The sequence below is a fragment of the Anabrus simplex genome, chromosome 14 (assembly GCF_040414725.1).
Source record: "Anabrus simplex isolate iqAnaSimp1 chromosome 14, ASM4041472v1, whole genome shotgun sequence".
In the NCBI taxonomy this organism is placed as follows: Eukaryota; Metazoa; Arthropoda; class Insecta; order Orthoptera; family Tettigoniidae; genus Anabrus; species Anabrus simplex.
Window position 1 is genome coordinate 4,777,123 of NC_090278.1, and position 27,508 is coordinate 4,804,630.

At 41.9% G+C, this 27,508-nt stretch overlaps 1 protein-coding gene and 1 pseudogene across 2 annotated transcripts in view; both read right to left on the reverse strand.

Moving 5' to 3' along the window:
• Positions 1–27,508, reverse strand: part of LOC136885478 (uncharacterized) — a 574,475-nt gene that overhangs the window by 310,198 nt on the left and 236,769 nt on the right. The gene's annotated exons all lie outside the window — the stretch shown is intronic.
• Positions 24,872–27,085, reverse strand: LOC137502970 (uncharacterized; annotated as a pseudogene).

Below are 27,508 nucleotides of genomic sequence, written 5' to 3' on the forward strand. Positions count from 1 at the left end.
AGGATTTTCAAGCTGGAACCTACAGTATAACACGCGAGCGAATACAAGTTATGTGGCGCGCCACACAACATACTAACATATTTTAATGTTTTAACATACAATGTTGTATAATAATGACTTCTAAAACAAACTGCAAGGTGTTGGGAAAGAAAGGCAGAGGGAAACCACGGAAGAAGATCATTGAAGTGGTACTTGAGATGATGGGATGCCAAGGTAATGAAAAGATGAAAATCAATCGCAGAGAGAAGAGATCAATGGTTGCAGCGACAAGGCAAAGCCTTTAGATAATGATGATGATGATGATATAATAAATAGGTCGGAAATCTTGCAACATAGCATATTTCAACATTACGCCTTAATAAAGAAGTATGTTACAATTAATTCCCTGGCCTCCGTGGCTCAGGCGGCAGCGCGCCAGCCTCTCACCGGTGGGTTCCATGGTTCAAATCCCGGTCCCTCTATGTGAGATTTGTGCTGGACAAAGCGGAGGCGGGACAGGTTTTTCTCCGAGTACTCCTGTTTTCCCTGTCACATTTCATTCCAGCAACATTCTTGAATATCACTTCATTTCATTTCACCTGTCAGTCATTAATCAGTGCCCCAGAGGAGTGCGACAGGCTTCGGCAGCCGGCACAGTTCTTAACCTCGCCGCTAGATGGGGGCTTCATTCATTCCATTCCTGAGCCGGTCGGATGACTGGAAACAGGCTGTGGATTTGTTCATTAGGTTAAAGCAAAATATATCGTACTCCTAAAATTTAACTTTCTTCTTTCCTTCTTTCTTTCTTTCTTTCTTGATCTGTTTAGCCTCCAGGGTCGGTTTTTTCCTCGGACTCAGCGAGGGATCCCACCTCTACCACCTCAAGGGCAGTGTCCTGGAGCGTGAGACATTCGGTCGAGGGGATACAACTGGGAAGGAAAACCAGTACATCGCCCAGGTGGACTCACCTGCTATACTGAACAGGGGCTTGTGGGGGGATGGGAACGTTCGAAGGGATAGTCAAGGAGAAGGAAAGGAAGCGGCCGTGGCCTTAAGTTAGGTACCATCCCCATATTTGCCTGGAGGAGAAGTGGGAAACCAGGGAAAACCACTTGGAGGATGGCTGAAGTGGGTATCGAACCCTCCTCTACTCAGTTGACCTCCCGAGGCTGAGTTAACCCCGTCCCAGCCCTCGTGCCACTTTTCAAGTTTCGTGGCAGAGCCGGGAATCGAACCCGGGCCTCCCTGTGTAGCAGCTAATTACGCGCACCTAAAATGTACCTATTGTTTAAAATGTAATTTTCAGTGAAGTTTGCGAAATAAAAGCATGAAACAACATTCAGTCGAATGGAATTACATGTAATACCTAAATGAAGTCATGAGGGGGTTTCATGATGACTTTAAAGCAAGAGAAACCCGATGGCACACTTGACAGTAAAAACATGAAATGAAATTGGCGTATGGATTTAAGTGCCGGAAGTGTCCGAGGACATGTTCAGCTCGCCAAGTGCAGGTCTTTTGATTTGACGCCCATAGGTGATTTAACCATCATGACGGGAATGAAATGACGACGAAGACGACACAAACACCCAGCCCCCGTGCGAGCGAAATTAATCAACGACGGTTAAAATCCCCGACACTTTTTCGAATCGAACCCGGGACCCCTGTGACCAAAGGCCAGCACGCTAACCATTGAGCCATTGAGCCGGACTCCAGACAGTAAAAAATAATATACAAGACCTTAACTGATACGCTCGTCGGAAAAGGTTTACCAACCCTCCTCTATACTGTGACACGTAGACCTGCCTCAGTCACTTCCTTCAAGTCGTTCCTAATGGACTGAGGGTACGGTAGTCCATGTTCAATCAGGCCACTCCGAACGTGACAGGACGTAAATGGTGGAGGCAAGAGTGAACAAGGAGTGTGGTACACTTCGTAGCCGAGATACGTGACGCAGGTCGTAACAGCAAGTAAACAGTAATAGACAGCCTTGTTAACCACTCAGCTAACACATACAAGAGGCAATGAAGAAACTGCATATTGTTGTTGCAGCTGTTACCTGAATTAAAGGACCAAACCTTGATGTCCGGCTGGATGGCTAAATGGTTAGCTTGCTGACCTTTGATCTAGGGATCCCGGGTTGGATTCCTGGTCGGGTCGGCGATTTTAACCTTCACTGATTAATTCCAATGGCTGGGGGCTGGGTACATCTCCCGGACGCTCAAATCGCTTTCAGGCCATCAACCCTTTGGAGACTACACGCCAAAAAAGTATTTAATTATTCGGAACGATCAAATAATAAGTTTACAGGTTCTCGTAAGAACAATATAATAATAATAATAATAATAATAATAATAATAATAATAATAATAATAATAATAATAATAATAATAATAATACTTCTTTTTACAATTTGTTTTACGTCGCACCGACACAGATAGATTTTATGGTGACGATGGGATAGGAAAGGGCTAGGAGTGGGAAGGAAGCGAGCGTGGCCTTATTATTAAGGAACAGCTTCAGCATTTGTCTGGTATAAAAATGGGAAACCACGCAGAACCATCTCCAGGGCTGCCGATAGTGGGGTTCGAACCCGCTATCTCCCGAATACAAGCACATAGCTGCGCGACAATAACCGCACGACCAACTCGCTTGCTAATAATAATAATAATAATAATAATAATAATAATAATAATAATAATAATAATAATAATTACAACACTGTCATCAAACCAGAAAGTCTATATGCGATCGAATGTATTCCACTGACAGGAAGGGCTTACTAGAAAACATTGAAAAGACAAAGGAAGATCTTGAGGAAGATACTAGGGCCCAGGAAAGTGGGTCAAGAATTTAGACTGCGACCAAATGAGGAACTATACAAAAGGACCGAAAAAATCACAACATCCTTCAAGAAGAGAAGACTCTGCTTCTACGGACATATTAAAAGAATGCCACCAGAGAGAACAGCCAAGCGAATTCTGGAATACCGGTACATGAAGAACAGGAAGACACAAACTAGCTGGCTTAAAGGGGTCAAGGAGGATATGGAGGAAAATAATATATCACAGCAGGTAGTATACAACAGACAGGAATACAGAAAAATCATCAACAAAATTAAGGGATTCCAAGATCAAAGTAGCAAAAAACGGACCGGCAACAACTGGTCACGAGAACGTAAAGAAGCCCACTCCGAAAGGATGAAGAAGTACTGGGCCGATCGAAAGAGGAAGAACCGTAAATGAATGATGCTTAACGTGGTCCATAGTAGACCCATTCGAAAACGAGAATAATAATAATAATAATAATAATAATAATAATAATAATAATAATAATAATAATAATAATAATAAGGGTAGTATAGTGAGATTGAATCACGGTGCAGTAAAGCTAATGCAGTGAGTTCGCAGTTGCGATCAACAGTATTCGGTAAGAAGGAAGTCAGGTCCCGAATGAAACTATATTTACATACAGTACGTCTATTTACAGACCAACTTCGCTTTACGAGAGTGAAAGCTGTGTGGACTCAGGCAGGATATCTTATTGATAAGCTAGAAGTAACAGACATGAAAGTAGCGAGAATGATTGCTCGTACAAACAGGTGGTAAGAATGGCAGGAGGGTACTCGGAATGAAGAAATAAAGGCTGAGTTAGGAATGAACTCGATGGATGAACCGACTTCGATGGTGGGGTCATCTGAGGCGAATGGAGGAGGATAGTTACCTAGGAGAATAATGTACTCTCTTATGGAGGGTAAGAGAAGTAGAGGGAGACCAAGACGACGATAGTTAGACTCAGTTTCTAACGATTAGATAAGAGATATCGAACTAAATGAGACCACAGATAATAAATAAGTAAATAAATAATGGGCATCGCGGAACCCGAAATCTCCCGAATGCAGAGTAACAGCCATACGATTATCAATGCGAAGCCCATATGCTGAAGAAGTGTCTTTTTCCTTCTTTGCTGTGTATTCATTAGCACCTTAAAGTTCAGCAAGAAGCCAAGTAAGAATTTCTTTCCTCCAAAAGCCATTTAACTTTATTCAGTTTAGAAGGCCTTGACCTGTGCAAATAATGTCACTCAATCATCCTAGCCACTCTCCTATTTAAACTGAAGGTGAGAGATTTCCTTTACAAGGCTTCAAATCTCCAGAATTCTTTCTAATAAAAACCACTGAAGCTTACACGAGCATGCTCAAAATGTCTCCATGAGAAAAACTCGTGGAACGACAGCAGGTCTTCCTCTGCTACTTTCGCTTCTTCCTCGCTCGCCAGTTCCTTTTTTTTTTTTTACAAGTTGCTTTACGTTGCACCGACATATATAGGTCTTATGGCGACGATGGGACAGGAAAGGGCTAGGAGTGGGAAGGAATCGGCCGTGGGATTAATTAAGGTACAGCCCCAGCATTTGCCTGGTGTGAAAATGGGAAACCACGGAAAACCATCTTCAGGGTTGCCGACAATGGGATTAGAACACACTATCTCCCGAATACTGGATACTGTTCACACTTAAGCGACTGCAGCTATCGAGCTCGGTCTCCACTTCATATCATTATTGTTATTTCACTGAATTATCCGTTTACCCTCCAGAGTTGTTTCTTCGCCCGGACTCAGCGAGGGATCCAATTATTATTATTATTATTATTATTATTATTATTATTAGAAGTAGTAGTACTGTCTTGATTTGAAAATGGGAAACTACGGAAACACATCTTTAGAACTTCCTCTTCCGCCTCAAGAGCACTGTCCTAGAGCGTGAGACATATGGTAGGACATACAACAGTGGAGGGGGACCAGTTTACCTCGCCCAGGCGGTCTCGCCTGCTATACTGAGCATGGGCCTTGTGGAGGATGGGAAGACTGGAAGGAATAGACAAGGAAGAGCTAAGGAAGCGGCCGTGGCCTTGCGCTAGGTAAACTCCCGGAGAAGTGGGAAACCACGGAAAAACAGTTCGAGGATACCTACTCACTTGATCTCCCGAGGCTGAGTGAACCCTGATCCAGTCTCTGTACGACTTTTCAAATTTTGTGGGAGAGTCGGGAATCGAACTTGGGCCTCCAGGGGTGGCACCTAATCACACTAACCACTACACCACAGCGGCGGACATTATTATTATTAATAATTCATTCAACTTTGCTAATCGGCCAACTAGGGACTACGACAAGCCTCACTTTACATTCTGGCATTTGTTCAATTTTAGCTTGATCCACATCATCTTCATTAGCACGGTGTGCTTAGCACGACGTTCTTCTGTCCATTTCGCACCAGTTGGCCGTTTTTCGTCCCGGGAAGTCCCAAAAACCTTGATGGCTGCTCTGAAAAGATTTCGGTCTTGTGCATCTTCTGCTTGTATGCCCAGTTCTTTAAGAACTTTCTTGACATTAACGTACCATAGCATTGCCGAAACATACCGAAGATACGTTTCGTCCATCGAGAGTCGATCATCCGTCGTATATGACCGTAGAAGCGAACTCTGTCTTAACGCATTGTGCCCGTGATCTTCTCTATCTTAAGAGTATATTTCTTGCCTGGGTTATTATTATTATTAACAATATTGTTATTAATACAGCCGACTCCGCAGATTAGTGGTGGCATGCCTGTCTCTAACCCGGAAGCCCCGGGTTCGATTCCCGGTCAGGCCAGGGATTTTTTTCCTGGTTCTGGGGGCTGGTTTGGGGTTCACTCAGCCTACGTGATTACAATTGAGGAACTATCTGACGGTGAGATAGCGGCCCGGTCTAGAAAGCCAAGAATAACGGCCGAGAGGATTCGTCATGCTGACCACACGACACTTCGTAATCTGCAGGCCTTCAGGGTGAGCAGCGACCGCTTAGTAGGCCATGGTTCTTCGGGTCTGCTGCGCCATGGGATTTGGATTTATCATTATTATCATTAGTCCGAATCATTGGCTGAATGGTCAGCGTTGAAGCCTTCGATTCAGAGGGTTCCGGGTTCGATTCCAGGCCGGGTCGGGGATTTTAATCGCGTCTGATTAATTCTTCTGACCCAGGGACTGGGTGTTTGTGTTTGTCCCAACACTTTCCTTTTCATATTCAGACAACACACTACACTACCAACACGCAATAGTGATGACATCCCTCCATATGGGGTTGGCGCCAGGAAGGGTATCCGGCCGTAAAACAGGGCCAAATCAACTTGTGCGACACAGTTCACACCCGCGACTCCACAGATGTGGGAAAAGCGGTGGAATTATTATTATTATTATTATTATTATTAGTAGTAGTAGTAGTAGTAGTAGTAGTAGTGGTACAGTAGAAGTCCGATAGTCTGGGACCGGCCCGGATTACCGAAAATGCCGGACTATCGGGCGGTACCTCTTCCTACGATATAGGTTAAGGCGTACAGCGAAAACAGCTGTAACACGGCGTTTTGCTGTAAATTGTTGATCAGCAGAATCATTAGTTAAATAACTTTAGCTCAAAATTAGGGCAGCACCAAATCTTGGTTTGCTGAAAGTGTCTCTCCGGTTACATCAAGTCTTCGAATTCCATGCCGAAACTTAAAGTTTCTGAGCCAACCATCAGAAAAACTGCATTCACTTTGTGCAACATCTAAGTCTTGTCCAAATTTCTTTGCCTTTTCAATAACCACTGGCCCCGTTACCGGCTTTCCTACGGAGCGCACTGCACTGAACCGTTTGTGCAATAAGCTATCTAATTGTTCCAGTTTTTATTTTATTTTTATGTTTGTCTGGAGGCCAATTTTTCGGTTGTTACCGATTGAGAAGCAAATTTCATTAGTTCACCTTTTTTAGAGGAAAGCAACGGGAAACTACCTCACTCCTCATTTTCCTAGTACGCCTCTTCAGTGATGCCTAGGCCATCTATAACAGCTGTTGGCATAGCTGTGGAGGATCAAACCAGCCTTCGGGCTGAACACCCAACATACATACAACCTTTTTTTTTATGTCGTAAATGATTGACGAGCAGTATTAAATTCATTCAACAAAATATTTTATTCTCACCTTTCTCCAGGCGTTTGATGATTTCCAGTTGGTTGATAGAGTTACGTGCTTACGTTTCTCTCCTGATTTGGAACTTGAAGAAGGTTTCGGTTTCGAGAATATTGCCACTGCTTAAATACTAAGAAAAGTTCTACAGGGCATTTTGATATGTATGTTCACTACACTACTGCACTACTGTAACACGGATCCTAGATCGCAATTAAAAAAAAAAACCACTGTAGCAAAAAGTGCTCGCAATCAAAACAATGAACTGAACCTGGGTTGGTGACAGCCAACAATGCCGATTGTGTCTAACAATAGCAGACGCGTAGTGGACACTTCCGGGTGGTTTCAAACCACGCCGTGCACTTTAACTGTCACAAACGTAAAAAAAAAAAATAAAAAAAAATAAAAAAATACTGGAATGGTGCCGGACCAACGGGCGTTCCGGACTGTTGGATGTCGAACGAATGGAATTCTACTGTAGTAAATCGTAGCAATAGTACTCAGTTGTGATTCCCCAATTAACTAATCTTTATTCCTAGTGTTTAACATTTCATGTCTATCATCGCTATTATTATTATTATTATTATTATTATTATTATTATTATTATTATTTCGGTTAATTTCTACATAGGTATTATATCATCACTGTATTTACGAGGTAGTATATCATTTTATTTCTTGTATATTATGTGATGGTGGTGGTAATTATTGTTTTAAGAGGAAGTACAACATGGCAACCACATATTTATTTGAAAAACTCAACGACTTTCCAGACAGTCTGGATTGCCAAAAGTCAAAATGTTTAACTACGAGTGTATTAAAAATATCAAAATTTGATTAAATTTGAATATTTAATAACATAATTTTATGAGGCAAATTTTATGCCAGTAATTGCAAGGATGATTGTTCACATGGAGACGCTAGTGCATACTGTAGTTTCATGATATCTTGTGTATTTTACTTCGGTATTATCTAATCAATATGGATGCTCACATTCTTGCAGCAAATACAGTCGTGGCAGACATGTTGTTAGTAACTCTAAAGGCTGTGAAAAGATCACGTTTAGGATGTCCTGCAACCTTAATGAAAAAGTTAAATCTAGAAGATTGAATCTAAAAAAATAATAAAAAAATATCCAACTCTATATCTTAATGTAATATTCTGTAAACGTTAATAAATCATGCGTAACACATTTAAGTAACTTAGTTTGGAAACTATTTACGTCAGGAAATTCTAGTTACCTTGGGAATCAGCTATGTTGAACTAGAGAAATCTCGGCTATCGGACTTCATACTATTCTCTACCTTTCTTATTATGAGTTCATTCGTGGAGGTATTCTTAATAGAATGGATCTTTTTTTTTTATGAGTTCACCAACTGTCAGTCCATACACATGACTACCTCCCGGAATAGATTCAATAGTAGTGCATTGACTTTATGTTCAAAATAACCTCGTTAGAATCCCATGAACACGTCTGGACTGCGAACAAGTCGAGATATTTCACTATCTCTTCACATCCCAACTTCATTTTGTAAACCAAGTAACGGATCAAAACGTTTATAACCTCAAAATTACCTGTTTTAGTTTCACGAAAAGTTGGAAGTAGCCGAAAGTTGCTAAAGTAATGTCGTAATTTAGTGTCGGAACTTCAATTTACGCATGCGCATTCAAATAAAAGACAGTTGCGAAATCTAGTATCGTCGTGTAAGCTAAGACTTTAGATATTTTATGTATAGGCCAGTTAGTTCATTATAGTAAGGTGCGAATTAGGTTCAGATTTTTAAGTTACCAGTGTAATAACAGGACTGGTTAAGTATAAGGCAGAGGTACAAGAGTGCCCCTCACTTTGCCAGGTAAAACACATCTATCTATCTATTTAACAATATCTCTACAATATTTTTGCAGTTCGTTGATATTTTGATTAGCCAACCTGAATTTACTGTGTTATTTTCTTTCTTTAGCCCGCCTAATGGCCATGATCGTTAAGGCGTTGCAGTCTAAACGGTCTGACGCCGTGTTTAGCCGGTTCGAGTCTCGTTGGTCGAAAAAAAATTCACCATCAGAATGTTGGCCGGCAGGGTAGGGGAGGTAGTAGTATACAACTTCTAATCACTAGATTGCGTGCCAAAAGCTCGTGTTAAATTCCAAACCTCTCCGCAGTGCTCATATGAAGTAAGGGCATAAGACGCTGCTGATGATTCGTCCGTCGGATGGCGACGTTAAGCCTTGAGCAGACCCCTTGGTGCTATTCGACAGGAGTAGGCTATGTGCCGCCACATACCCGACCCCGTAGAGAAACGGGGCAAGGGTTGGACACACATTTTCTTTCTTTCTTTCTTTCTTTCTTTCTTTCTTTCTTTCTTTCTTTCTTTCTGTCTTTCTTTCCTTCTTCCTTCCTTTCCTTCTTTCTTTTTGTGCATATTCTTGTATAGTGCACTGTTTGTTTTGATGTTGTATGCATGTACGTTTTACGGTTCATTACGAAGGATATTTACAAACAAAAACCACACGCAGTCAGCCATGAAAATGCAACAGAAATGCAACAAAAGCACAAAGTTGATAATATGGTAGTTTGGACACAAAATTTTCTGTTATTATGTATAAAACAAATACCTTGTATAGCTAGCTCCCCTTATGAATGTTTGAACACGACGTGGCACACTTCGCACTGAAGAATCCAACTTGATTTTGGGTATATTAACCCACACTTGGATAGCAGCTTCAATCAGTTGTTGACTGTTAGCATGATATTTAGGACGGTGGGCAACTGATCTTTCGATGTTCAACACAATTCATGTCGGCCACACTGTGCCATGCACCTCGAGGGAACGACTGATCACTCTGGCTAGATTGGCACGAGCATTATCATCCACTAGTGTAAAGTCCTCATCCACAGTGGCAACAAAGCATATCAACTTGTTGAAGCATGTTGTCTCTGTACACCAGACGAATCATGTTACTCTTGATAGAAATTAGAGGCGTACGTCGACCAAAAATGATCCCACCCCAAAACAAGACGGAGCCCCTTGCTGTTGATGGTACTGCAGGGTGATGGGGTCGTTCCATCTGTCAGCGGATCGTCTCCAGACTCTATATGCCCCTGTTATCTGGGTGCAAGTTTATGGTGAACTCACCATAAAAGAGCGTACCGCTGCCACTGTTCCTGATGCCATGGGCTATAAGTTGTTGCCCACCGCACACGAAGTGCTCTACGGTGTGGTTGAAGAGGAGCTTTTGGGGCACAGACCTCTTGGATATCAGTCCTCCATCGATGCACTGTCTGATCTGACACACTGACTCCGATGACCCTACGACGTGCTGAAAGCAACAAATACCAATCCTTCCTGCGTGTTATTTTGCGTGCGGATGCTGTCCATTGTCGATCAACAACTGTTTGTCTCCCTGAACTTTTTCCAAACCCGGGACACATCATTCTGACCTGACACATAAGCACGAGTAGCAGCATCCTTTTGCCGCCACCCTTCTTGCAGCAATGTGGCAATTCGGATGCGGTCAGTAGCAGAAATGGGTATAGTCCTTAAAGTTCCCTCGTTAACGACCGGCAGGCTTTTGAAGCCTAGCTGGCCGGCTGTGTTTACATTTCTTGTCCACCAGGATTTCCCCAACTACAGAAGCAGTGTTGTCAACTCTCCGATTTAACTACATAGCCTCCGAGAGCGAGCAGCGAGACTGAACAGAACTGCTGCAGTTGTGCAACACTGGAGATATGACAATCGAGCCGCCTCCAGGACCGGCACGCTATAGAAGTATTCCACGTGGACTGTCACTGACAAAGCAAGTATGCTATTGGTCAAGAGCCATCTGCTATTGGTCACAACAGAGACGACTGTAAACAGACATAAGTCTGGTTACTGTCGGGAGGTGGTGCTGCTTAATGTTTGAATTGTCCGTCGTTAACGAGGAAATTAAGTGGACTATATATACTCTTGCCATGTAGTTCAGCCTACACGTGCTCTACCCACAAGTGATGATGTTAAACTGACCGACACGACAAATGCCTCCTATCGCATTAATTTCAAACCTGATCTGGGTTTAGTGTCTCTATGTGTCTCAGACATTATCCTACAAACGTATCTGAGGTATTATGACATAAACCGTCTGAAATCGTAATATGCACATTTTTTTCCGAGCAATGTATGAGAAATGCTACTAGAAAACTTCGATCCTCAACCAATTAGCCAATTTGTTTAATAAAGAAAGCCTTTGTTTACAAATTCAAGCACGCATGGAGACATTCTGTAATCGAGATGCATACTTATGGGTTGACCAATATATGAAGCGCAATTTTATCTACAAAACAAGACGAAAACAATTTTCTAACATAAACAGAACCTGAAAATTTGGAGTTTTATGAAACGGACAAGACTGATATGCGTTTTACAACGCATCAAGCAAATTTCTGCAAATTGTTGTTCAAAGAAACTTCACTTCCTGCATGATATACGGAAAATATTTCGCAACAGTCCATTATAACTGGCCTGCTGGCGTTTCTCCTTGAATCTTGATGACGAAACCAGTCGGTAAATTTAATCAGCCATCAATGTCACGGCCACTAAGCTTGATTTGAGTTGTATTATTGAAGAGATAATTCCCTTGCGCCAATTATATAATTCATGTTTCGTTTAACAAGTGAGGAGTGTTAACTGTGAGAGCTGAGAAAACCAAAGAGAGAGGTAAAACTAAGAACTAGAATCTATTGAGGCGGACACCAGATTTGGTTGAGCTTTCGCGAGTTTAATCTACATGGGTACAAAATCAATCCTACTTCTTTCCTGACAAATTTTCTCAATGAGGTCAGCGCTAATGTGGGTTAAGCCCAGTTTAATGGCCGGATACTCTTCCTGACGCCAATCCTATGTGGAGGATATGTGTTCAATACTCAGTGTTTTTGTGGACGTCGACAATGTGATGGGTTGTGTGTATATAAAGATACGTATTAAGGTCATCAGCTCAACACAAACGCCATCCTCCAAGCTAGAAAAACAATCATAATCAGTTAATAATAATACAAACAATAATAATAATAATAATAATAATAATAATAATAAAAATAATTGTATGGCCTCATCTACTGTGTGCAGACATTTTAAGTTGACGCCATCTGGCTGTCTGCTCGTCAATTTTGACTCTAGGACTGCGAGTAAAGCGAAACTCTCTTGGGCGTCTATGGCTGAGATTTAATTAATGTTGTCGGGTAAACACCAAATGTGTCATCAGAAATCTTCTACATGCCGACATCGTACGACATGGAGTGTTAAATGGACTTTTTTCCGCCCTTCAAAAAACCGACTACGTCTGCCGGGTTTGAACCCGCTATCTTGGGATCCGGAGGCCGGTACTCTACCACTGATCAACAGAGGCAGCTCGTACTTCGATCAAATCCCCTGGTTGACGGGAATTCGAGACAATATTTTCGCCACCGTTACAGCCTGTCACACTTAATTCGTAGCACAATATTATTTTCCACATGTGATTTATCGGTCACAATTGGTTCTGGAGGTAGAGGCACAATGTCCTGTGCTAGAGTGGAGAGAAAAGAGGACCTCATAAGGTAAGTTCCAGATTTCAAGTTCCTAAGTATTTAAACAGAAATCAACATAAATGTTTATCGTATCGTAATCTGTTTACCCTCCAGGGTCGGTTTTTCCCTCGGACTCAGCGACGGATCCCACCTCTACCGCCTCAAGGGCAGTGTCCTGGAGCTTCAGACTCTGGGTCGGGGATACAACTGGGGAGGATGACCAGTACCTAGCCTGCTATGCTAAACAGGGGACTTGTGTTGGGGATGGGAAGATTGGAAGGGATAGACAAGGAAGAGGGAAGGAAGCGGCCGTGGCCTTAAGTTAGGTACCATCCCGGTATTTGCCTGGAGGAGAAGTGGGAAACCACGGAAAACCACTTCCAGGATGGCTGAGGTGGGAATCGAACCCATCTCTACTCAGGTGACCTCCCAAGGCTGAGTGGACCCCGTTCCAGCCCTCGTACCACTTTTCAAATTTCGTGGTAGTGCCGGGAATCGAACCCGGGCCTCCGGGGGTGGCAGCTAATCACACTAACCACTACACCACACAGGCGGATATAAATGTTTATACATTTCTAAATATGGATGCTTGTCGTTTAAAGGGGCCTAACATCGAGGTCATCGGCCGTTTCTAAATATTTGAGTTTGCTTTAATAGAATCTGACGATGTTCTTTCAAGAAAGAAAAGTGCCATCTATAAATTAAAAGAGTTTACTAAAAAAAAAACAGCTTTGGCAAATCCGTCCGTCCGTTCGTTCTATTGGACCGATTTGCTTCATTTTTATTTTTATTTCTTCGGAATTACCTGCCGGTGAATGAGAGGCAGAGTTCAGCCAACTCTGAGTAATCATGAAATCAAATCATTAAATGATCATTCCAATAATTGCAGGCGAAGGCTTACCCTAACCCGCAATACATAGCAGGTTGCTAAGCGACTAACACTTTCATTATCCCTAGAAAGCTAACGTGGTATACAAGGAACGTTAAAGGTAACGCGTAGTCATTTTGACGAACAAATTTATTGCTATGTAAAAATGACTTATTGGTACATATTTATGTATGTTACATGATACATTTCTTTGATAGAATCTTGTCAGCATACACAGACATTCCGATTACATTCATCGTCCATTGTTGCATTCCAAACAGCATCTTGTTTGATGTTCCTCGCTTACAGCTCTGGAGTAATGACAACAATACACTTTTGTCATCCTCCGTTTCTTGCTTGGGCAAAAGGCACATATCTTGCGTTTTCTTGATTCAGGACATTCTGCTTCATCTATAGGCATATTCACGTGAAGTATTTCTGCCATAGATGAGCGCAGCATGCGCGGCAAGTTGCGCATTCCAAGGCGATGCGTCACCCATGGCTTCATAAGTTCATACTGCAGCTCTTTTGCAAATTGCCTCCTAGTCAAAGGCTTTTCTTTATTGTTGAGCTTATTGTGAACATAAATCACATAAGAGTTCACTAGAGTAATATTCAGCATACCAAAGAAAACACAAAGTGGCCATCTTCTTGTCTTTCTACTACAATTCATTTGATTACAGGAAATTCAGATGAAAATATCCAAAAGGTGTGTGATGCAATACCTAGACAGAGAGCAGGAAGGATTCTTGTTAACTAGGTTCAAATAAAACAGCTAACATAATTCAGCAACTTCAGTCGAATAGCGAATTATACTTACGGCAAAGCTAAGGCTTCGTCAGAAAGACTACGCACAGGTCTCCGACACGACCGATGTAACATCATCCACAGCTCAAGGACAAATGGAGGTACTGAAGGAGCCAAGCGACTGAAGTTGCGAGAAGGGGTGGGGGAGAGAAATTTTATCGTGGCCGTCGTCATTTTGACGAAGCGTTAGCTCTCTAGGGTTAATATTCTGATAAACATGTGATTTTCATCATTAGTAATCTCATGTTTGATTACTACCTGTCAAGCCAGAGAGTATACACTTCCTCTGATGATGGAAGAATACTATTCTCTGCTAGATACTCTTTGATTCTCTGACCTTCCCCAGCTTCTGAATATACTCAGCAGACGGCAGAACGTTCCTAATAGCTTACATGCTGCTTGGAGAAAACAGTCTACGAACGTACAGACAGGAAGGTATAAAGTCGACTAGCGTTCTGTATGATCATTAATAAAACGCAGGGACACGCTCTTGATAAAGTGGGTGTCTACTTACTCGAACCAGTACTCAGTCACGGCCAATTTATGTTGCACTCTCTTGGGCAAGATCGTTTGTAAATGTTACGATCCAGATGCGGCCTAGTCGTCGAGGCACACAAGTGTTATAAACTACATTACCGGAATTACATGTTCATAAAACTACTGAAAAGGGCATACGACTGCGACAGGCATATCAAGACGAGTTATCTGACCAATATATAGGGAATGCTGCGGAACATCACGAGTCCACTATTTCTTTAAGTTGTTTCCTTTTCAGGTAGTTTATTTATATGCCGACCGCATGGTGTAGGGGTAGCGTGCCTGCCTCTTACCCGGAGGCCCTGGGTTCGATACCCGGCCAGGTCAAGGATTTTTACCTGGACCTGAGGGCTGGTTCGAGGTTCACTCAGCCTACGTGATTAGAACTGAGGAGGTATCTGACGGTGAGATAGCGGCCCCCGTCTAGAAAGCCAAGAATAACGGCCGAAAAGATTCGTCGTGCTGACCACAGGACACCTCGTAATATGCAGGCCTTCGGGCTGATCAGCGGTCGCTTGGTAGGCCAAGGCCCTTTAAGGGCTGTAGTGCCAAAGGGTTTGGTGTGGATTTTTTGGTAGTTTATATATTTATATACCGTACTTAAAGTTTGTTTCAGCAGGCTGAAGAACTTAACAGTTATAAATTAACTGAGTCGAAAGTGAAAAGCATTAAAATCCGTGCCCTAGTAATATATATTTATCGTGGAGATTTTTTCTTGCGATCTGTATGTGCTGCCAGTCTCCAATACAACGAACTCCGCGTAGTTCTGCCTATACATATATTCCTTTGGGTTAACACATTTCTTGTCACCGCCAGAGAGGAAGCGGCGGTAAGTCAAGAAACTAATCCATTAAACTGTTGGCTGCATTAAGTCAGCTGATGGTCACTCACTTGGCAAGCGTTGTCTGGCTTATTAATACAAACTCCAGACGGCCCGCTCTCCGACTGTCACCATGGCAACTGCGTCACGAGTACCCTGGCACCAGTACCGAACTGGACTATGTCGCGATCACGGCCGGAAGTTTTGGTGTGGAATACGTACTGTATCGAAATAATGTAGGCCTATCTAGTACGCATAGGCAGTGTTGTCAGGTCTCCCGATCCTTTTGCAATACACCAGAAAAACAGAAAAAAAGAATCTCCCGAAATTTCTTCTATTTAAGGAAAATGAATAATAACGATTAATGCTACACAATAGCCTATATCTGTGCCGGAAAACTCTTTCCTCGTCTCTCTGCGTGACGTTTTGTCAATAACATCACTTGTTAGGTACTTCCCCGCTTTCAATTTAGGCTCGAATCACGTAATTTCTCCCCTCTTAATAAACTCAAAACTACCGGCCGCGTTGACCGTGCGCTTAGAGGTGCGCTGCTGTGAGCTTGCATCCGGGAGATAGAGGGTTCGAATCCCACTGTCGGCAGCCCTGAAGTTGGTTTTCCATAGTTTCCCATTTTCACACCAGGCAAATGCTGGAACTGTACCTTAATTAAGGCCACGGCCGCTTCCTTCCAACTCCTAGGCCTTTCCTATCCCATCGTCGCCATAAGACCTATCTGTGTCGGCGCGACGTAAAGCCAATAGCAAAAAAAAAAAAAAAAAAAAAAACCCTCAAAACTCACTCTTGACTGCATCATTCGAAGGGAAATCACCGACCCGCATACAGAAAACAAAATCTGCATCCTGCTACGATTTCAAAATTTGCACACAGTTGCTACGCCTGATGAATAACTACATCTACAGGATTTTCATTAGAACTCCCGAAATGTTTACGTACAAATGAAATGAAATGAAATGACGTAGGCCTATGTCTTTTAGTGCCGGGAGTGTCCGAGGAAATGTTCAGCTCGCCAGGTACAGGTATTTTGATTTGACTCCCGTAGGCGACCTGCGCGTCCTAATGAAGATGAAATGATGATGAAGACGACACATACACCCAGCCCTCGTACCAGCGAAATTAACCAATGATGGTTAAAATTCCCGACCCTACCGGGAGTCGAACCCGGGACCCCTGTGGCCAAAGGCCAGCACGCCTACCATTTAGCCATGGAGCCGGACAATCTACCGATTTTTTATTTGTAGACCTGGCAACACTGCACATAGGTTTGACATTTCTCCACCGCTGGGTAGGAGGTGAGCTCGGTGAATAAACAATCGCGGAAGAGCATTTCCTCCGCTATACGAAAATAACAGAATCATGAATATGTTAGAATAGGGGTTTCCAAACGGCGGCCCGCGAAGCCATTCTTTGCGGCCCACGAGGGGTTTTAAAAATATTTTAAGAATTGTGAAGAAAATTTACAGAAAATATTTTCATAGCTCGTTGAAAAATGTATTATTTCTTATACTCTTTATAGGCTGAAGTCAGAACTAATTCATTATTTAATGTTATTTCCTGTTTTTAATATTCACTTGATCTGAATGGATTACTTTTTATTAAAAGCTGAAAATCCAAACTTCGGTGGAAAATGAGCCGTCACAAATGCCAGGCTACATCTTAACCATTATAAAAATGGTTATGCGAACCATACCAATTCTTGAAGTGCATGCCAACCACACTGTGGACATATTATGCAATGTAGCATGCAATGAATACCAAGAAATACTTTAACTGTCACTGGTGTAAGAAGCAGTTTCAATTCTTCAATCTTCTCTCTCAGGCACACAGTCCTGCGCACTCAAAGAAATTTTCAGGGAAGTTTTCTTGGAAGTACATTGCTGCGATTTTAGGCTCTTACAACTGAATACCACGGTTCCCTAAGTTTTATTTTGACTTCATTATTAATTTCAGCTTGTCTTTAAGTATTTTTTTTTTTTTTTTTTTTTTTTTTTTTTTGCTAGTGGCTTTACGTCGCACTGACACATATAGGTCTTATGGCGACGAGAGAATAGGAAAGGCCTCGGAGTTGGAAGGAAGCGGCCGTGGCCTTAATTAAGGTACAGCCCCAGCATTTGCCTGGTGTGAAAATGGGAAACCACGGTAAACCATCTTCAGGGCTGCCGACAGTGGGATTCGAACCCACTATCTCCTGGATGCAAGCCCACGGCAGTATTTCTTTTTGTGATTTGTCAAATATAATTTCAAATGAATTGACACTGTTGGGTGCTCTTCTTCAGAATTCAATTGTCCTATGGAGAATATTGTTTATATTTCATTTCACTCTTTTATGCGATTGTAAAATAGTGTCTTAAGCAATTAAAATTATCAAACCTTCATTTCAATTGAACTATGCATGTTATTTCATAATGGTACCTCTGTTTTATTCGCGGAATTTTACGAAAATTGGCCTATTATTAAAATGCGGCCTGCGATCATGCCAATGTGGCCCTTGAGCTCTTACCAATTGGAAACCCTTGTGTTAGAAGACGAAATAATAATAATAATAATAATAATAATAATAATAATAATAATAATAATAATAATAATAATAATAATAATAATAATAATAATGTGTGCATCCGAAACCGTATCCCTAAATGTCAGTAAAGGACTCCTCGAAGAACTAGAGGAATAGAAACGCAGACTAATTAGAGGAATCTTGGGATCCAACTACAAGAATGGCATCCACCTAAAAAAGATCCAACAAGGAAGTCTATAAAATAGAGAAAAATAGAGAAAATTACAGACACGATCCAAAAAAGACGGGCACGATTTTACTGTCACCCCAAACGAATGGATGGAAACAGGTTAACCAAAGAGATCTTTCATCCTATTTGACTCAAAACCTAAAACTACGATACCTTGGTTTAGAAACACCAAAGAAGCCCTTCAGTGCTACAAATCAAGCCGGAAGACGCCTTTGACAGAGGTCTTTTCCTAAAGAATATAGTGACGATGGCCTAAACCGAGGCGAACAACCGAAGAGAAGACACGGTGTCCTTTGGACAGAGGAATGCAAGCAGACCCACTCAGAAAAAAATGAGGAAATTCTGGGCTCAAAAGAGAGCAAAGCAAAGTTCACTACCAAATGTAACAAGACTTAAGGTGGTCCTCGATGGTACCAGCGAATAAATAAATAAATAAATAAATAAATAAATAAATAAATAAATAAATAAATAAATAAATAAATAAATAAATAAAAACCATCATAAAATATCTGGCATTTGCAGATGGCATAGCCATACTCAGCAATAATACACAGGAAGCAAAGGAAGCACTGGAACGCTTGCATGAAATAGATGCCAAAACAGGTCTACAGATATCTTACGAGAAGACCCAATAGGTACAAGGAACGACAGAATAACCATGTGCACACCATGCATACTGTATATGGATCCGTGACATAGAACGAACGGAAAAACTCCAGAAAGCATACAAACTCACCTGGTCACATTATAATAAGAAAAGCATATCAAGACAGGCCAAACAGACACTATAGTACAGTCGCATTACCGGAAGCATTGTATGCGTCAGAAACGACTGCAATTGGAGCATCAGGCATCATAGAGACAGAAAAAATAGAACGTAAAATTCTCAGAAAAATATTTGGACCAATACACAGAGATCGTATATGGATGAGACGACCTACCGAAGAGCTGTACCAGCACACTGACAGACTCACAAACATGATCAGGAGACGCAGACTAACTTTCTAATGGCACATACAGAGAATGGACAGCAAAAATCTTTGATGTAGTAAACAGTTCAAGCAAGAAAACAAATTGGTATCATGAAATAGAGGAAGACTTACAGGTGGGGATCAACAGGCAAATGATAGGAGACAGAAAGTAATTCAGAAACAAAATCAGAATACAAAATTAAGAAGAAGAAGACAGGAACATTGTGGACAGAACAAAGGAAACAGGAGCACAGCCAAAGCATGAAGAGATTTTGGGAAGAGAAGAGGAAGAAGGGAAAGAAGTGAAAATTGTGTCATCATGAGAAATTCGAGTTTAAACACTGTCCACAAGGGCAAAAATTATATGAAATAAATAAATAAATAAATAAATAAATAAATAAATAAATAAATAAATAAATAAATAAATAAATAAATAAATAAATAATAATTCGTCAAAATTAATCAAGTGAATAAGTTCTAGTACTTAGGATAACGACGGCCTCATTCTAATACCATATATCTGACAATGCTGTTTCTATCCATATTTTTCCTTACGACTGGTCACACCTCCCAGCCACAAATGGATATGCAGTCCATCAGAACAACGTTCGTTCAGTTCATTTTCCTATACTTCCGTGTAAAGGAAAATGAACAAATAACATTCCTACAGTATGGTATGGTAAGGTTCATTTTCCTTTACAGATTAGCATAGGAAAAATGAACACAACGAAAATTGTTGTGATGGACTGCGCATCCTATGTAATTCAGTCATCAGGCTTGTATCGTGAAGCAAATAAGGAGAAGATCTCAAAATTACAGACTCACCTGGAATAGATATAACAAAAAATCAAAATGTAGAAACGCAAATTTAAGACATTGCTTCTAAGTTATCAATCTTGAAGCACTACACGCCTCAGAAACCTTGATATTTAGAGACAGATCGCTTGTTAAAGACATAGAGAAGCAGGAGAGGAAAATATTGAGGAAAACCTTTGGTCCAGTCTCCTCAGAAAGAATCAGGATGAAACGGAAGTCTGAAATATCACCCACACCATGAGGGAAAGGCGGTTAAAGTTCTCTGGCCACATTCTCAGAATGAACAATGACAAGCTCACCAAAAGGATTGTCAACCTTGCTCTCCCAATGAAAGTCAAGAACTGACTTAGAGAAATAGAAAAAAGACCTTCAGGAAATTGGCAGCCCACAGGAAATTATTCAAAATCGACTCCAATTCATAAAACCAGTCAATAACCAACATTTTCCTGAAAAAATGAATGCCTGGACCAATAAATTATGGACTGAAGAACGGAGGGAAATTTTCAGCGCCCAGATGAAGAGATTTTGAGAGAAGAAATCAACAACAGCTAAATAAGTTCTATCACGGTCCACAGACGGGCATAAAGCTATAAAAAAAGTTATTGGCTTTACGTTCCACTAATTCTTTTACGGTTTCGGAGACGCCAATGTACCGGAATTTAGTCCCTCAGGAGTTATTTTACGTGCCAATAAATCTACCGACATGAGGCTGACGTACTGGACCACATTCAAATACCACCGGACTGAGCCAGGATCGAACATGCCAAGTTGGGGTCCGAAGGCCAGCACCTCAACCGTCTGAGCCGCTTAGCCCGACAAAAGAACGTATTAAATAACATTCCAGTTGACTTAATTTGCGAATAAAATATTGTTTAATTTGTTGTTTATGTTTGTGGGTTACTGTAGTCACGTCCTAGTTCGTGAACCATGGGCAACGGCTGAGTGGCCTAGTAAGTGGTCCTGAGAGTCGGGATACCAGTTGCTATGGAATGAGAATGGGCATCTCGGACATATTCTGAGTCCTGGCCCTCCTTGTGCTCAGGCGGCTAGGACTATACAATCCACCGGTGGTCCATAACCCGTTAGAGGAGAGATCCTCACTTGGACTATGTGCAAGTAGGGCAGCATCCTGCTTCATGAATCTACCGAGCTTAGAACATTTTAAGCAAGCCTCGGACCTATGGGAGTAACGGAGTCCCACTCCCATTTGACAGGCGAGGGACTCCTTGGAAACAACTTGGCGAACGAAATGGAATTCGATGGGGAGCTATCAATATTAATGGGGCTTATGGAAGAAAGAAAGTAGAACTGGCTGAGTCAGCAAAGATGATGCATCTGGATGTGCTAGAAGTAAGTGATATTCGGGTAAGGGGAGATAACGAGGAAGATATAGGAGATTATAAAGTGTACTTGACGGGTGTTAGAAAGGGAAGGGCAGAGTCTGGGGTAGGGCTCTTTATCAGGAATACCATTGCACGGAACATAGTTTCTGTTAGGCACGTAAATGAGCGAATGATGTGGGTAGATTTGTCATTTGGAGGAATTAGGACTAGAATTGTGTCCGTGTATTCACCATGTGAGGGTGCGGATGAGGATGAAGTTGACAAGTTTTATGAAGCATTGAGTGACATCGTGGTCAGGGTCAACAGCAAGGAGGGAATAGTGCTAATGGGCGATTTCAATGCGAGAGTTGGGAATAAAACTGAAGGATACGAAAGGGTGATTGGTAAATGTGGGGAAGATATGGAAGCTAATGGGAATGGGAAGCGTTTGCTGGACTTCTGTGCTAGTTAGCTGTTACGAAAACATTCTTCAAGCATAAGGCTATTCACCGCTACACATGGGAGGCTAGGGGTACCAGATCCATAATAGACTATATCTTAACAGACTTTGAATTCAGGAAATCTGTTAGGAATGTACGAGTTTTCCGCGGATTTTTCGATGATACAGACCACTATCTGATCTGTAGTGAATTAAGTATCTCTAGGCCTAGAGTCTGCCGGCCCCGTGGTGTAGGGGTAGCGTACCTGCCTCTTACCCGGAGGCCCCGGGTTCGATTCCCGGCCAGGTCAGGGATTTTTACCTGGACCTGAGGGCTGGTTCGAGGTCCACTCAGCCTACGTGATTAGAATTGAGGAGCTATCTGACGGTGAGATGGCGGCCCCGGTCTAGAAAGCCAAGAAATAACGGCCGAGAGGAATCGTCGTGCTGACCACACGGCACCTCGTAATCTGCAGGCCTTCGGGCTGAGCAGCGGTCGCTTGGTAGGCCAAGGCCCTTCAAGGGCTGTAGTGCCATGGGGTTTGGTTTGGTTTGGTAGGCCTAGAGTAGAGAATGTGAAATCTGTCTGCAAACGAATAAGGGTAGAAAATCTCCAGGACGAGAACATTAGACGGAAGTACATTGATATGATTAGTGAGAAGTTTCGAACAGTAGACAGTAAGCAGGTTCAGAATATATATAATGAATGGATGGCATACAGGGATGCTGTAGTAGAAACAGCAAGGGAATGCCTAGGAACAACTGTGTGTAAAGATGGGAAAAGGCGAACATCTTGGTGGAATGATAAAGTGAGAGCAGCTTGTAAACGTAAAAAAAAGGCTTATCAGAAATGGCTCCAAACAAGGGCCGAGGCAGACAGGGAGTTGTACGTAGATGAAAGAAACAGAGCGAAACAAATAGTTGTTGAATCCAAAAAGAAGTCCTGGGAAGATTTTGGTAACAGCCTGGAAAGGCTAGGTCAAGCAGCAGGGAAACCTTTCTGGACAGTAATAAAGAATCTTAGGAAGGGAGGGAAAAAGGAAATTAACAGTGTTTTGAGTAATTCAGGTGAACTCATAATAGATCCCACGGAATCACTGGAGAGGTGGAGGGAATATTTTGAACATCTTCTCAATGTAAAAGAAAATCATCCTGGTGATGTTGTGAACAGCCAAGCTCATGGGGAGGAGGAAAATGATGTTGGTGAAATTATGCTTGAGGAAGTGGAAAGGATGGTAAATAAACTCCATTGTCATAAGGCAGCAGGAATAGATGAAATTAGACCTGAAATGGTGAAGTATAGTGGGAAGGCAGGGATGAAATGGCTTCATAGAGTAGTAAAATTAGCATGGAGTGTTGGTAAGGTACCTTCAGATTGGGCAAAAGCAGTAATTGCACCTATCTATAAGCAAGGGAACAGGAAGGATTGTAACAACTATCGAGGTATCTCATTGATTAGTATACCAGGCAAAGTATTCACTGGCATCTTGGAAGGGAGGGTGCGGTCAGTCGTTGAGAGGAAGCTGGATGAAAACCAGTGTGGTTTCAGACCACAGAGAGGCTGTCAGGATCAGATTTTCAGTATGCGCCAGGTAATTGAAAAATGCTACGAGAGGAATAGGCAGTTGTGTTTATGTTTTGTAGATCTAGAGAAAACATATGACAGGGTACCGAGGGAAAAGATGTTCGCCATACTGGGGGACTATGGAATTAAAGGCAGATTATTAAAAGCAATCAAAGGCATTTATGTTGACAATTGGGCTTCAGTGAGAATTGATGGTAGAATGAGTTCTTGGTTCAGGGTACTTACAGGGGTTAGACAAGGCTGTAATCTTTCACCTTTGCTGTTCGTAGTTTACATGGATCATCTACTGAAAGGTATAAAATGGCAGGGAGGGATTCAGTTAGGTGGAAATGTAGTAAGCAGTTTGGCCTATGCTGACGACTTGGTCTTAATGGCAGACTGTGCTGAAAGCCTGCAGTCTAACATCTTGGAACTTGAAAATAGGTGCAATGAGTATGGTATGAAAATTAGCCTCTCGAAGACTAAATTGATGTCAGTATGTAAGAAATTCAACAGAATTGAATGTCAGATCGGTGATATAAAGCTAGAACAGGTCGATAATGTCAAGTATTTAGGTTGTGTGTTCTCCCAGGATGGTAATATAGTAATTGAGATTGAATCAAGGTGTCGTAAAGCTAATGCAGTGAGCTCGCAGTTGCGATCAACAGTATTCTGTAAGAAGGAAGTCAGCTCCCAGACGAAACTATCTTTACATCGGTCTGTTTTCAGACCAACTTTGCTTTACGGGAGCGAAAGCTGAGTGGACTCAGGATACCTTATTCATAAGTTAGAAGTAACAGACATGAAAGTAGCAAGAATGATTGCTGGGACAAACAGGTGGGAACAATGGCAGGAGGGTACTCGGAATGAGGAGACAAAGGCTAATTTAGGAATTAACTCGATGGATGAAGCTGTACGCATAAACCGGCTTCGGTGGTGGGGTCATGTGAGGCGAATGGAGGAGGATAGGTTACCTAGGAGAATAATGGACTCTGCTATGGAGGGTAAAAGAAGTAGAGGTAGACCCAGACGACGATGGTTAGGGCCGTTTCACACACACCGGTTTTGACCGGCCGGTTCATGCCGGACGAAGTAGTGGATTATGTAAAAGCATTATAGCTTTCACACATGCCGGTGCCCGGTAACGCGCCGGGTAGCAGCCGGGCACACTCACTAGAGAATCCGGTCGCCGGCCGGCAGTAAGCCTACAGTGGTGCACGTGACTGTATGCGTGTATTCACACACACCGGCCATCAGTCGTCCGGCTGCTCTCAGAAAGTACAGTTGAGTGTAAATATAGAGGACGTGGAAATTGACATAGAACTATTGATATCGTTGGTTGAGGCCAGACCTGTATTGTGGGACAAGTCAAGTGATATCTATAAAGATCGGGATGGTACACGGAAGGGGTGGAAGTATGTGAAGGTCTGAAGGAAGATTTTGGAGAATTGAGTTATAACGAAAAAAAAAAAAAAAAAAAACAAGCATTTTTGGTAAGTACCTTTTATTACAAGTGATGACCTACTACAGAAACACCTTTTCATTATTGCATTTTAAACAGACACAGGCACTGTTAGGTCTTAAACCTTTGACATTTGCCACTTGACAGCACCAATATCAGTTAAGAAATAATCAGCTAATACATTCATCAAGTTGTTTGCTCCCAGTCCACCTCGTGCTATTTCTTCAGATCTTCTAATCCAGTTATTGTCATGGTATCCTCAGTCTCATAACCATCTCTGTCACGGACAAAGTTATGTAGTACAACACACGCTTTCACAATATCTACGGCAAAATCAGGATTTAAATTTATGAGTCTATGTAGAATACTCCATTTGTTGCTCAAAATTCCAAATGTACATTCAACATATCTCCTTGCTCTACACAGACGATAATAGAAAATCCTTATTTTCAGTGTGAGGTTAGATCCTCCGTAAGGGCGTAGTAGATGTCTGTGCAGTGCAAACGCTTCGTCTCCAACAAAAAAATAAGGCACATTAGGACTTTCTGTTCCGGGAAGACATCTCTCCTCTGGTAGCTCCTGATTATTTGTCTCGATTGATTCCCACAATGAACACTTTTTGAAAATTGATGAATCAGTCTTTTCCAAAACTTCCAATATTTACGTAAACAAATCTATAATTTGAGTCTTTAACAGCCATCAAAACTACAGAAAAATAATCCTTGTAATTGTAAAACATCGAACCACTGTTAGGTGGACAAATTATTCTGATATGTTTTCCATCTACTGACGCTAGACAGTGAGAAAAGTTAGCTCTCTTTTCGAATTCTGCAGCAATTGTTTCCCAGCGGCCTTTTGTGGGTGTAGGAATACATTCCTGTTGTAAGGTGGACCAAATACTGGAACACGCATCTCTAACTATAGAGCTGGCTGTTGAGATGTCAATTCTGTAATTGTAGTGAAGGTCTGTGAAAGTGCATCCGCTTGCTAAGTATCTGAAACAAGGACAATAATACGTGTGTATTATTTGCAGGTAAAGAAGTAATGAAAGAATGGGGAAACATCAGAGATTCTTTCATCAAATCATGTAAAAAGGCAAAAGAACATCAAAGGAGCGGTTGTGGGGCTTCCAAAATAAAATAAAAAGTATGTCTACAACGATCAATTACAATTTTTAAAGAAGCTGACTGAAGGACGTCATACAGAAGATAGCTTGGCAGACAATACACAGATGGGGGTGAACAATTTTATCGAACGGTCTCAGGAAATGAAAGTGCCGAATAAAGAAAAGGGTTCCCGAAAGCGTCGTAAACCTGATGAGCTAGAGATAAAAATGTTGCAGGCACTTGAAAGTAGTGGCCAGCCAAATCGCCACCTGTCATTATTCAACGGTATTATACCTCCTTTACAAACATTTGATGATGATGAAATCATTAAATTCCAAATAGGTGTCCTTCAACTCATAGAGAATATTAAGCGTGCAAAAAGACAAGGTTTTTATCAGTCTCCAGCCGTTTTCGGTGTGCAAACACCCTGTCAACACAATATGTTCAATCCAGGTCAGCTGCTGGTAGTTCAAGGAAATTCCCTGTGCATTAGTACTGGATCGTCGGGAATACAATTTCCGTCATTAGGCCAACTTCACACTACTTGTGGCCCACACCAGTCTACAACGTCAGCATTAGAAATGAGTCACTCGGACAGTGTATCTCAGGCGTTATCAACGTCTTCAGCTAATAAATGTCTACAGTTTATTTATTACTTTCTGTACGTTATGTCAATAAAGAGTTTTCAGCAAATAAGTAGTGTGTTACTTACCTTATTGCAATAGCCAACATCTGCTCAGGTGAATGCAATTCCTCATCTTTGTGTTCTGACGCCGAAGATTATATTTTAACCGCTGATGTAAATCATCAAAGGTAGAAATGGACATACGAAAATAGTTAAATAACTTTTTTCCATCTTTTCTTAAATCTTCAAATAGCGTATAAAACAGACCTGATTCCTCCCTCTTTTCATTTATTGGATGAACCCTATGAATTCTATTCCTTTTGTTTTTTCTGTAACGTCTATACAAAAGCCACATGGCAATAATGCGACTATGATCCATACTGTACGAGAGCTGGCGTATGACTGAACGTCCGGTTTCAACCGGCAAGTGTGAAAATGAAACTTGGACCGACCGGCAAGTTACCGGCCGGTCAAAACCAGTGTGTGTGAAAAAGCCCTTTACGTCGCACCGACACAGATAGGTCTTATGGCGACAATGGGATAGGAAAGGGCTATGAGTGTGAAGGAAGCGGCCTTGGCCTTTATTAAGGTATAGCCCCAGCATTTGCCTGGTGTGAAAATGGGAATCCACAGAATAACATCTTCCAGGCTGCCGACAGTGGGGTTCGAATCCTCTATCTCCCGGATGCAAGCTCACAGCTGCGCGCCCCTAACCACGCGTCCAACTCGCCTAGTCGTACGAGTGTAACAGTCTGCCTAAATATTGGCGGGAAGTAGCTGGGGAGTTAGGTAACTTTCTTCTTTAGAGTACCATTTCTCTGTTTCATAAATTTCCCGATACTACTGGTACGTGACACACGGTTCATCATAGCATTCGAGCTATTCAATCCCTACTCTGAGGCAGTGATTGGA